Source organism: Oncorhynchus mykiss, chromosome 7 (assembly GCF_057628025.1).
Source record: "Oncorhynchus mykiss isolate SJ-2025 chromosome 7, ASM5762802v1, whole genome shotgun sequence".
Lineage (NCBI taxonomy): Eukaryota > Metazoa > Chordata > Actinopteri > Salmoniformes > Salmonidae > Oncorhynchus > Oncorhynchus mykiss.
In genome coordinates, this window is record NC_143028.1 from 43,927,749 (window position 1) to 43,940,280 (window position 12,532).

Genomic DNA, 12,532 nt, shown 5'->3' on the forward strand with positions numbered 1-12,532 from the left:
AGAATAATAATAACGTTTAAAGAGTCATGTCCCGGTTGAGGCAGGGATTTTCATTCCACTGTATGGATGTACTAGCTAGCTAACGTTATATTTCTGAAGTATTGTTTGACTTGTATCGAGGTCGAGGAAGGGTTTGCCTGATTGATGCTTATCTAGCTAGCTAACCAGCTAGCCAACTCGCTTATTTGCTTCGACAGAGATTGTTGTTAAAACATATGGCTCATTGCGTGGAATGGGCATATTATTCCAAGCTGACAAGTTAACTCTCTGTCTTGTTAGTAAACCTCACGTGGATGTTCATACTCCTAGCTAAGTTGGCTGGCTAGCTAGAGAGTCTGTTCACTAACGTTAGCGCTCGCTAGCAAGAGACCGCTATCATGAGTTGGTTCAGATCTACCCAGCTGTCAAGTTTTGCCAAACAAGCTTTGACAACAGCTCAGAAATCCATCGACCGAGTTCTTGACATTAAAGAAGACGAATGGGGCGACACAGTGATAATGCCTTATGGCGGTAGGTGAAGTAAAGTTAGCTAATGTTATAGTATAACTGTACTGCTGTCATTGGTTGTTTTGCGATTTAATACACAACCATTTGCGTCTGAGCATTATTCCTGAATTGATGTGATTACCAATGAAAGTGAAACACTAGCTAGTCTTCGTGATAAGGAAACTATGATGAGCCGGTGTCTAATTTACCCAATAAAATAAATATTAAATATGCTTTGGCGTCTGACTGCTATATGCCCTTATCTTCTGGCCATTTACCAACAAGGGCTACAACCTGTTTTCCCGTTAGATCTACCAGGGAAGACGCCATTGAGCGGTGGATGGGGCTTGACACAATGAGAATCTCCTCCAGAGGAGTGTGTAACAACTCTCCCTCTTTCATCAGAGGCCATCACGACCGCTGTCACCCGCACGGTTGTGGATGGAACAGAAAACTTCTTCAATGCTTTTCTGCCCCCAGGAGAACTGCATGGTGTCATGATTGTATCTGTGCCACCCACAGGTGGCTACAGAAGAAGGATGATGAGAACGGGGAGACTATGGTTAAGGACGATGTGGACCCTCACAAGCCAGGGATGAAGGAGACCAACAGACTTGAAGAACAGGAAGCTGATGAGAACCTGACAGAGTCCAAAAGTCAATGGTCTTCCTCAGAAATCGTCCTCGTTCAGACACCAGACCCTCCAGTCTTGGCTCAGGGTGATGCTCATAATGACACTGACAGTCTACTAATCAGTGAGAGTTGGGTAGAATCAACTGCTGTTCCTGAGGATGCACAAACAGAACAACAATTTACTCCCTCAGACACCCAACCTGATGATGATGTTGTTGACACTTCTGAACCCCCCAGCAACACTGAACCGGAGTCCCCCTTTGACTCTTTCCCTACCACACCCCCTAAGGAAATCCTATTGGAGCCCAAAGACCCCAAAATGGAGGACAAGCAGAGCGAAGCACCCTCCCTGAAATCAGAGGACAGACAGAGCAACACCCCCTCCCCTGCTGTCAGCACATTCTCCTCAGGCACCTCCACCACTAGTGACATAGAGGTTTTGGACCATGAAAGTGTGCAGAGTGAGAGCTCGGCCAGTTCCAGGCAAGAGACTGCAGAGGCCAAGGCAGGCCTCCACCTGATGCAGGGCTCTTTCCAGCTGCCTGTGGAGACTTCTCCTGCCTGGAGGACTACGCCAAGCTGACCGAGAGCTGCGGCTCCTCCTCCGATGCCTTTGAGCGCATCGACTCGTTCAGCATGCAGTCTGGACAGCCGCAGTGTCAGTGAAGTCAACTCTGACGATGAGATCCCAGGGAACCGGACGCTGGCGTCTGTCACCGCAGGACCCATGCCCTCACCTCTTGTCATAGTTGTGACCCCCGCACAGTACGGAAGGAGGAGAAACAGGAAGAATAGGAGGTGCTAACAGAAGCAAGGATAAGAATGAGATGGAGGAGAGTGGTCGCAGTGCCACGCCTGTTAATGGCGAGAAGCCTGAGGACGTAGAGGAATAGCAGCCCCCCACCAATTACAGAGGAGAAAAGAGGAGTGTCAACTTGTCAGATTCTAAGGCTTCAAAAGGTAATACAGCGGTCCACAACATGACCTTTGCAACTTGAAACACCACTTTTTAAAAACAGTGTGTGTTGTGTCAATGTGCATGGGTTTGTGTGACTTTAAATACCAACTCATAGAGAGCAGAATCGTGGCACTGTTGGGCAGTCATGTTCATATACCAAAGTACAGTGCATTCGGAAAGTATTCAGACCCCTTTCCTTTTTCTACATGTTACGTTACAGCCCTGGTCCAAATTGGATTAAATCAAATAAAAAGAGCTGGCTGCCAGGCCAAACTGAACAATCGGGGGAGAAAGACCTTGGTCAGGGAGGCGACAAAGAACCCGATGGTCATTCAGACAGAGCTCCAGAATTCCTCTGTGGAGATGAGAGAACCTTCCAGAAGGACAACCATCTCTGCACCACTCCACCAATCAGGCCTTTATGGTAGAGTGGCCAGACGGAAGCCACTCCTCAGTAAAAGTCACATGACAGCCTGCTTGGAGTTTTCCTAAAGGACTCTCAGACCATGAGGAAGCAAGATTATCTAGTCTGATGAAACCAAGATTTAACTCTGGCCTGAATGCCAAGCGTCACGTCTGGAGAAAACCTGTCACCATGGATCAGGATCAAGGGAAAGATTAATGAAGCAAAATAAAGAGAGATCCTTGATGAAAACCTGCTCCAGAGAGCTCAGGACCTTCCAACAGGACAAAGACCCTATGCACACAGCTAAGACAACGCAAGAGTTGCTTGGGGACAAGACTCTCTGAATGTCCTTGAGTGGCACTGCCAGAGCCCAGACTTGAACCCGATCTAACATCTTGAGAGACCTGAAAATAGCTGTGTAGCGACGCTCCCCATCCAACCTGACAGTGCTTGAGAGGATCTGCATAGAAGAATGGGAGAAACCACCAAATACAGGTGTGCCAAGAGGACCCAAGAAGACTCAAGGCTGTAATCACTGCCAAAGGTGCTTCAACAACATACTGAGTAAAGGCTCTGAACACTTATGTAAATGTAATATTTCATATTTTTTTGTTTATACATAAAAATAACATGTTTTTGCTTTGCCATTATGGAGTGTTGTTTGTAGTAGATTGCTGAGAAATCCATTTTAGAATAAGGCTGGAAAATAACAACGTGGAAAAAGTCAAGGGGTCTGAATACTTTCCTAATGCACTGTAAATGGTCCCTGTTGGGTTGCTCCATCTCAAAGCACAAGAAAGGATTTTGGTAACCGTCTCAGATTGTTCATTAATTGTTCCTGTTGGAAATGGATTGGATTGGCATTCCTGCAAAACAATTTTGTTGAAATATAATTTGATAAATTTGGACCAAACTTATTTTTTCTAACAATGAGTTAGACACAAGGAATCTGACATTCATGGACTCCCCCTCACGCTAATCCTACCCCAACAATGAGTACAAAGTATCAGTTCTCTACATTTGACATAATCGACAAGTAGTATGGAGCTGTGGCTCAGAGTATTGTATCTTCATCCTATGTAATGTATTCTTGGAATTTGAGGATGTTTTATTTTTCCCTTGTTCAGATAAATTAGTAATTGAAGTCAGGTTTATGTCCCATCCTACGTCCTGATATTACCAGGTTCTGACCAGTAGATGGTGCCGTTCCAGGTGATGTTAAATGGATAGGCCTAGTTCACCCCAATTACAAAATTACATTTGTTTCCATACCCTGTAAGCAGTTTATGGACAAGGTATGACAGCAATCCATGCTTTGGGTTTGTTGTCATCAATAAGAGTTACATTGAGTTACACAATACATTTTTACGGATGTAAATTACAATATACTATAGGTACTATTGCCCAGCATTGGATTTTTGGTACAAATGCTAGAAAGTTAGGATTGCTTGCTTTCGTACCTTGTCCATTTTAACTGCTTACAGCAGGGTAAGGAAACCAATATGTGATTTTGTAATTTGGGTGAACAAGGCCTATCATTTAACATAATCTGGAACAGCACCATCTAGTGGTCAGAACCATATAATATCATGATGTAGGATGGGTGATAAACCTAACAACTTCAAAGACTAATTTATCTGAACAGGGGGAAAAAACATCACCATATTCACTGAGAATACATTACATATGATGAAGTAACAATACTCAGCCGTGGCTCCATACTACTTGTCAGACATAGAAAACTGATAGTCTATACTCATTGTTGAGGTGGGATTGGTGTGAGGGATCAGTGGGTGTCTTTGAACCTTTTCTTTGGATTCGCCATGGCTTACACATTGTTAGGAAAAAGTTTGGTCCAAATGAAATGTTATGTACTATAGTTATTGAATATTATTATATGAATCCTTATCCTTTCAATTAAAGTGGACAATTAGCTTAATTTCTCAGAGATAAAATGATATTTAAACAAAATAATGTTGCAGGAATGCTAATCTTAGCTGTTTCTAACTACAGGCACAGAACAATCTGAGATGGGGGTCATGGCTTGCTGAAATGACATGGATTGACCCTGTCGATACGAAGCATTCCCCAAACCATCATGCATTAAGCAATGTGCTCCTCTATTTGAAAAACATTATTGGTGGAAACTGAAAATTAAGTTGTCCTTTGAAAGCAAGTCTAGAAACAAGGTACACTATCAGTTTTATTCATTCACTTGAGTGCATTCCCTGTGAAATTCCTATGTGGACTTTTTTTGTAGGTAATTGATGAGATGTCAAACTGCCTTGAGAAGAGGGAGTTACAGCTGCTGACAATCAGCGAAGACAAGGCAAGGCTAGAGGAAGAGTGTGACAACCTTAAACTGTGTGTATCAACCTCTTGATATTGGGTAAAATCCAGGTTTGAAAATGCCATGTAAGAGCAGAAAGGAGGATTCTCTAAACTAACCAATGGAAATATACTGAACGAAAATATAAACACAACATATAAAAGAAAGTGTTGGTCCCATGTTTCCTGAGCTGAAATTAAAGAGCACAGAAATTCTCCATCAGCACAAATAGCTTTTTGCTCAAATTTTGTGCACAAATCTGTTTACATCCCTGTTGGTGAGCATTTCTTCTTTGTCATGATAATCCATCCACCTGACAGGTGTGGCATTTCAAGAAGCTGATTAAACAGCATGATCATTACACAGGTGCACCCTGTGTAGGGACAATAAAAGGCCACTCTAAATTTTTCAGTTTTGTCACACAACATAATGCCACAGATGTCTCAAGTTTTGAGGGAGTGTGCAATTGGCATGCTGACTGCAGGAATGTCCACCAGATTTGTTGCCAGATAATTTAATGTTAATTTCTCTACCATAAGTCGCCTCCAATGTTGTTTTGAAGAATTTATCAGTACGTTCAACCGGCCTCACAACCGCAGACCACGTGTAACCATGCCAGCCGAGGACATCCACATCCAGCTTCTTCACCTCTGGGGTCATCTGAGACCAGCCACCCGAACAGCTGATGAAACTGTGGGTTTGCACAAACAAAGAATTTCAGCACAAGTTGTCAGAAACGATCTCAGGAAAGCTCATCTGCGTGCTTGTCGTCTTGGCCTGACTAGTTCGGCGTTGTAACCGACTTCTGTGGGCAAATGCTCACATACTTCTCCAACATGGCCAATGGCATGTTGGAGAAGTATGCTCTTCACGGATGTTTTCGGTTTCAACTGTACCGGACAGATTGCGTGTATGGCGTTGTGTGAGCAAGCAGTTTGCTGATGTCAGCGTGCTGCATGGTGGTGGACAACGAACACAATTGCATTTTAGTTATGGCAATTTGAATGCACCGATACCGTGATGAGATCCTGAGCACCATTGTCGTGCCATTCATCTGCCGCCATCACCTCATGTTTGCATGGGCTGCATACTCACCAGACATGTCACCCATTGAGCATGTTTGGGATGCTCTGGATCGACGTGTACGACAGCGTGTTCCAGATCCCGCCAATATCCAACAACTTTGCACAGCCATTGAAGAGTGGAACAACAGCAACAGTCTGATCAACTCTATGCGAAGGAGATGTGTTCCATGGATCCATGCCCCTACTTTTTTTGAAGATATCTGTGACCAAAAGATGCGTATCTGTATTCCCAGTCATGTGAAACCTTTAGATTAGAGCCCAGTTATTTTATTTCCATTGACTGATAACCTTATATGAACTGTAACTCGTCAAATCTTTGAAATAGTTGCATTTTGTGTTTTATTTTTGTTCAGTTGCATGGTCTATATTAGAATAGCCTAAAGAAACAAATTGTTTGTCGGCGAGTATATGTCCTCTTGGTTTTGTCAATGGGAGGGTATGTATGGTGTTTGGATAAGGATGGTCCTTTGTGAGACTGAGGAGTCTGTGTGTGTCGCAGTGAGGTGATTGGTCTTACGGAGGAGAGTTCCAGTGTTCAGTCTCTGAAGGAAGAGTTCACACAGAGCATCGCAGACACCGAGAGGAAAGGCCAGCTAGCATGCAAGGAGAGAGACATTGCCAAGAAGGTAAAATAAGCTAAGAACTAACACACTGCCTAAGAACTCATTTAAGATCATTGTCATATATCTAACTGAACATTAGTGACAATGATAGTCACAATGCAAAAAAAGCCTTCTTCAAGCATTGTCTCAAGTCTTTTTACTGTTATGTTTACTCCATAGGAGATTAAGGGGATGAGGGAAGAGCTGTCCACCAGACTAAGGAGATCCTCAGAGAGAAGGAGAAGCAGATCCGCGGACTGCTTGAGGAGGGTGAGAAGCTGTCCAAGCAGCAGCTGCAACACTCCAACATCAAGAAGCTGTGTGTGAAGGAGAGTGAGACTAAAATCTCCAAACAGAACAAGATGCTTAAATAGCAGGAGGAAGAGCTCGAACACCTACAGCAGGTCAGGGGAAATATATTAAAAAATGTTGAATTTTATAGAAAAGTCTCAATACTTTGCGGTCATCAGAAGTGTGTCCTGATCCTGAATGGCCATTAGTATCTAACCATGCCTGGCCGTGTGTGTGTGTCTCCAGCTTTTTGATGGGAAGGAGGAGGTGGAGAAGCAGCACAGGGACAACATTAACAAGCTGAACATAGTGGTGGAGCGCCAGGAGAAGGACATGACCAATCTCCAGAATGACTCAGAGGAACACCAGGAAAACAATAAGAGCCTGCAGGCTGCCCTCGACAACTCCTACAAGTAAGAATACATACTTCACACAAATAATAATAACTCTACTTTTCAACTCCTGCTTCAGATGTGCTTGTCATTTAGAAATCCCACAAAGACACAACATTCTGATGGGTAAAGATGGTCACAGAAGCACCAATTCATATTTCCAAGCCATGTAGTGATATGGTGGGGTGTATGTGATCTCAGGGAACTGGCAGGGCTGCACAAAGCCAAGGCCAGCCATGCCAGCGAGGCCCAGGAAGCTGTTTTGAGCAGGGAAACCCAGGTCAAGGAGGAGCTGGCTCTGACCCTGGTGGAGGCCCACATGCAGCAGGATGCTTTGGTCAACCAAGTGGCTGATCTGCAGCTGGCTCTGCAGAGGGCTGAACAGCAGCAGGCCAGGAAAGAAGACTACCTGAGGGAGGAGATCAGTAACCTGCAGCAGGTAGGAGACACTCACACAGGACTGTTTTCCTCATTACTTCTTTGGAGTTGACTGTAAGGCGCAGCCATGCTTGTGTGTTAGGGGTCAAAGGTTACACACTGATGTGTTTACCGGTGGTCTTTAGAGACTGCAGGGGGCGGAGACCAGGACCCAGGAGCTGAGTCAGAGTGTTACCTCAGCAACACAGCCCTTGCTCAGACAGATCGAAAACCTGCAGGCCTCGCTGGTTGGCCAGATGGCATCATGGGAGAAACTGGAGAAGAACATTTCAGATCGAGTCGGTGAGAACAGAACCTCTGAAGTCACAATTTACTTTAGTTTGTAACAAGAGCTTTCTACATCTTGTCAGGACCACAGATTGCTCCTATTTTTAGATGCAGGTTTAATTCCTTTAACCTCCCACCCTTTAACTCAACAGCAGAGGCACAGGCCCAGCTGGCTGTTGCTGTGGAAAAGGAGCGCGCAGCAACTGAGGAGCTTCTGGCCATTAATGCCCAGCTGGTCTCACTGGAGTCCCAGAATTCCCTGCTTCGCCAGGAGAAAGGGCGTCTCCACTGTCAGCTGGACACAGAAAAGACCAGGCTGGAGAAACTGGAGGATGACAGCAGCAGGTACTGGAGGGCTTTTAACACAGGCTCGGTGAGACACAGTAGTAAGTTCACTTAGTGTTTTCAGAAAGTATTCCCACCCCATGACTTTTTCCACGTTTTGTTGTGTTATTGCCTGAATTTAAAATGGATAAAAAAAAATTAAAAAATCACTTGCCTGCAGACAATACCCTATAATGTAAAATAGGAATTATGTTATGGGAATTGTTTTACACTTAATAGAAAAGCTGAAATGTCTTGAGTCAGTAAATATTCTACCCCTTTGTTATGGAAAGCCTAAGTAAGTTCAGGAGTAAAAATATTCTTAACAAGTCACAAAATAAGGCGCATTGACTCACTGTGTTAATAGCGTTTAACACGTTTAACATGATTTTCGAATGACTATCACATCTCTGTACCCCACACATACAAGTTCACTCAGTTGAGCAGTGCATTTAAAACACAGATTCAACCACAAAGACCAGGGAGGTTTTCCAATGCTTCGCAAAGAAGGGCACCTTTTGGTATATAGGTCAAAATACAAAAAGCAGACATTGAAAATCCCTTCGAGTATGGTGAAGTTATTAATTAAACTGTGGTTGGGTGTATCAATACACCCAGTCACTGCAAAGATACAGGCGTCCTTCCTAACTCAGTTACCGGAGAGGAAGGAAACCGTTCGGGGATTTCACTATGAGGCCAATGGTGACTTTAAAACAGTTGCAGTGGTCTAAAGTACTTAAGTAAAAATACTTGAAAGTATACTTTAGTAGTTTCTTGGGGTATCTGTACTTTACTATTTATATTTTTTACAACTTCTACTTTTACTGCATTCCTGAATAAAAATGATATACTTTTTACTGCATACATTTTCCCCTGACACCCAGAAGTACTTGTTACATTTTGAATGCAGGAAAATTGTCAAATTCGAACATCCCTGTTCATCCCTACTGCCTCTTATCTGGCGGACTCACTTAACACAAATGCTTCATTTGTAAATTATGTCTGAGTGTTGGAGTGTGCCCATAGCTATCCGTAAAAAATCGAATTGTGCCATCTGGTTTGATTTATACTTGTGCTTTTGATACTTAAGTATTTTTTAGCAATTACATTTACTTTGATACTTAAGTATATTTAAAACCTAATACTTTTAGACTTTTACTCAAGTAGTATTTTATTGGGTGACTTTCACTTTTACTGGAGTCATTTTCTATTAAGGTATCTTTTACTTTTTTTTCAGTTTTTGATTTGTTAAAAAGTTTGAAATATCCAATAAATGTCGTTCCACTTCATGATTGTGTCCCACTTGTTGTTGATTCTTCACAAAAAATACAGTTTTAGATCTTTATTTTTGAAGCCTGAAATGTGGCAAAAGGTCGCAAAGTTCAAGGGGGCTGAATACTTTCGCAAGGCACTGTAATTAACAGAGTGAAAAGAAGGAAGCCTGTACAGAATAAAAATAGTCCATAACATGCATCCTGTTTGGCACAGGGCAAAAAAATATGGCAAAGCAATTAACTTTTTTTTCTCCTGAATACCAAGTGATATGTTTGGAGCAAATCCAATACAACCCATTACCGCGTATCACTCTCCATATTTTCAAGCATAATGGTGTCTGCATGATGTTATGGGTATGTTTGTAATTGTTAAGGACTGTGGAGTTTTTCCACAATAAAAAAAAAATGTAATGGAGCTAAGCACAGGTGTCACGATCATCGTATGAGTGAGACCAAGGGGCAGCGTGGTATGCGTACATTCTCTTTTAATAAATGAAACACTTAACAAAAACAACAAATGAAACGTGAAGCTATACACAATTAGTGCAGACAGGCAACCCCCCCCCCCCCCCCCCCACAAAGGTGCGGACTCCCGGCCGCAAACCTGAACCTATAGGGGAGGGTCCGGGTGGAAATCTACCCTCGGTGGCGGATCCGGTTCTGGATGCAGCCCCCCCTCCTTACGCTGATCCCTCTGCTTCTGGGGAACTGGACTGGGGACCGTCGCCGGAGGCCCCGGAATGGGGACCGTCGCCGGAAGCGCTGGACTGTGGAGGCGCACTGGAGACCTGATGCGTGGGGCCGGTACAGGTGGCACCAGGCTGATGACACGCACCTCAGGGCGAGTGCAGAGAGGAGGCACAGGACGCACTGGGCTGTGAAGGCGCACTGAAGACCTGATGCGTGGGACCGGTACAGGTGTTACCGGGCTGATGACACGCACCTCAGCACGCCCGCTCTGCAGCACTCTCAATGCCAGCACCTCTCTCCGGAATCTTGCGTCGAGCTCCTCACTCGACTCCCTGACTGGCTCAATGTGCCCCAAATTATTGGGGTTGCCTCTCGTGCTTGCTCCGTTGAGCTATCTCCTCGTATCGTCGCCGTTCCGCTTTCGCTGCCTCTATCTCCTCCTTAGCTATACAAAATTAGTGCAGACAGGCAACTAAACATAGTCAAGATCCCACAACACAAATGAGAAAAATATAAATATGATCCCCAATCAGAGACAACGATAAACAGCTGTCTCTGATTGGGAACCACTTCAGGCCAACATAGACATACATAAGCCCTAGACACACAAAAACTAGAGTACCCACACTAGTCACACCCTGGCCTAACCAAAATATATAGAAGAACAGATATCTACGGTCAGGGCGTGACAACAGGCAAGTCTGCTTTCTACCAGACACTGGGGGATGAATTCACCTTTCAAAAGTAACCTAAAACACAAATCCAAATCTACACTGGAGTTGCTTACAAATAAGACCGTGAATGCTGATTGGCTGAGTTACAGTTTTGACTTAAATCTGCTTGAAAATGTACGCTAAGATTTGAAAATGGTGGTCTAGCAGTGATCAACAAGCAACTTGACAGAGCTTGAAGAATTTTGAAAAGAATAATGGGCAAATATTGTACAATATAGGTGTGGAAAGCTCTTAGAGACTTACCCAGAAAGACTCACAGCTGTAATCGGATTCTAACATGTATTGACTCAGGGATGTGAATACTTATGTAAATGAGATGTTTCTGTATTTAATCTTCAATACATTTTCTAACATTTCTAAAAACATGTTTTCACTTTGCCATAATGGGTTATTCTGTGTAGATGGGTGAGATGTATTTAATCATTTTTGAATGTATGATGTTGCACAACAAAATGTGGAATAAGTCAAGGGGTATGAATACTTTCTGAAGGCACTGTACATTGAGGTGGACCTAATGGCTATTCATTACAAAGCTTTGGAGCCTTTCCATTAACGGGCCATTTTCTGTCATCCTTATGGTGTAGGGAGCATGTGGAGCTGGAGAATCTGAGGGGAGAGCACACTCGAACACAGGAGGAGGCCAATAAGGACAAGGCATGTTTCTTCCCCTGCCCAATTTATCCTGCAGTAACGTAACAACACTTCTCACACATCCTCAGAGTCTGGTTTCTTCCTAGGTTTCCTTCCTTTCTAGGGAGTTTTTCCTAGCCACCGTGCTTCTACATCTGCCTTGCTTACTGTTTGGGGTTTAAAACTGGGTTTCTGTATATTACCTTGTGACATCTGCTGATGTAAAAAGGGATTCATAAATACAGTTGATTTAACCTCCTCTGTTCCTCCCACCAGCTACTCCTGACCAATCAGCTGGAGATGGAAAAAATGAAGGTGGAGCAAGAAAGGACAAAACGCTACCTAGCACAAGAGACCCTCAAGGGAATCGATTTCTGTTTTATATCAATGTCTGTGTGGAGGGAAAATGACATGCTGTTTCTGTCATTAGGAGTGGAAGTCATTGGTTCAGTCTGTGAGTGAGCCCCCAGCCTCATCTACCCCCTCCCAGTCCCGTTCCAGCTCCATCAGTGCAGTAGACCACACAGGCCTGCACTCCTCTTCCTCCCAGGTACTCGCCACAGGCACACAATTTACCCTTTCACACCCAGCCAACCTCCATTTTTTTGCCCAATATTAGGGATGTAAAATGAATAGAGAACTTATGGCAAGGAAAACTAACATCTGGTAAGATGAGTTGCTGGACAGAGCTTTATAAGCAGCTAGTCACAGATAAGGAAAAGTCCATTAGAGTTAGCCCTCTTGAGACTATAGATCTAGTGTTATCCTCTGAGCCCGCGTTGTGTGACTGACTGTGTTGTAGGAGCCTGAGCTGAGATGCTACACCATCCTCCAGATGTATGGAGAGAAGGCTGAGGAGGCAGAGTAGCTGAGACTCGACCTGGAGGACGTCAAGAACATGTACAAAACCCAAAACCCAACTACATCCTACATCTCCACCTTGTGACTAATAGTACACTGTGTGCCGGTGTAAGGTTTCCGGTGTTATGGCGA

The 12,532-nt window shown here is 43.8% G+C and overlaps 1 pseudogene across 1 annotated transcript; it reads left to right on the forward strand.

The window, feature by feature from the left end:
• The first annotated feature begins 245 nt into the window (after positions 1-245).
• On the forward strand, positions 246-12,407 carry LOC110527958 (TATA element modulatory factor-like; annotated as a pseudogene). Its single transcript, XR_016497496.1, has 13 exons — positions 246-510; positions 796-2,079; positions 4,744-4,847; positions 6,397-6,523; positions 6,680-6,903; positions 7,037-7,203; positions 7,384-7,621; positions 7,746-7,902; positions 8,040-8,232; positions 11,494-11,563; positions 11,816-11,932; positions 12,030-12,089; positions 12,342-12,407. The product of XR_016497496.1 is annotated as a TATA element modulatory factor-like (transcript).
• Positions 12,408-12,532: the final 125 nt, after the last annotated feature.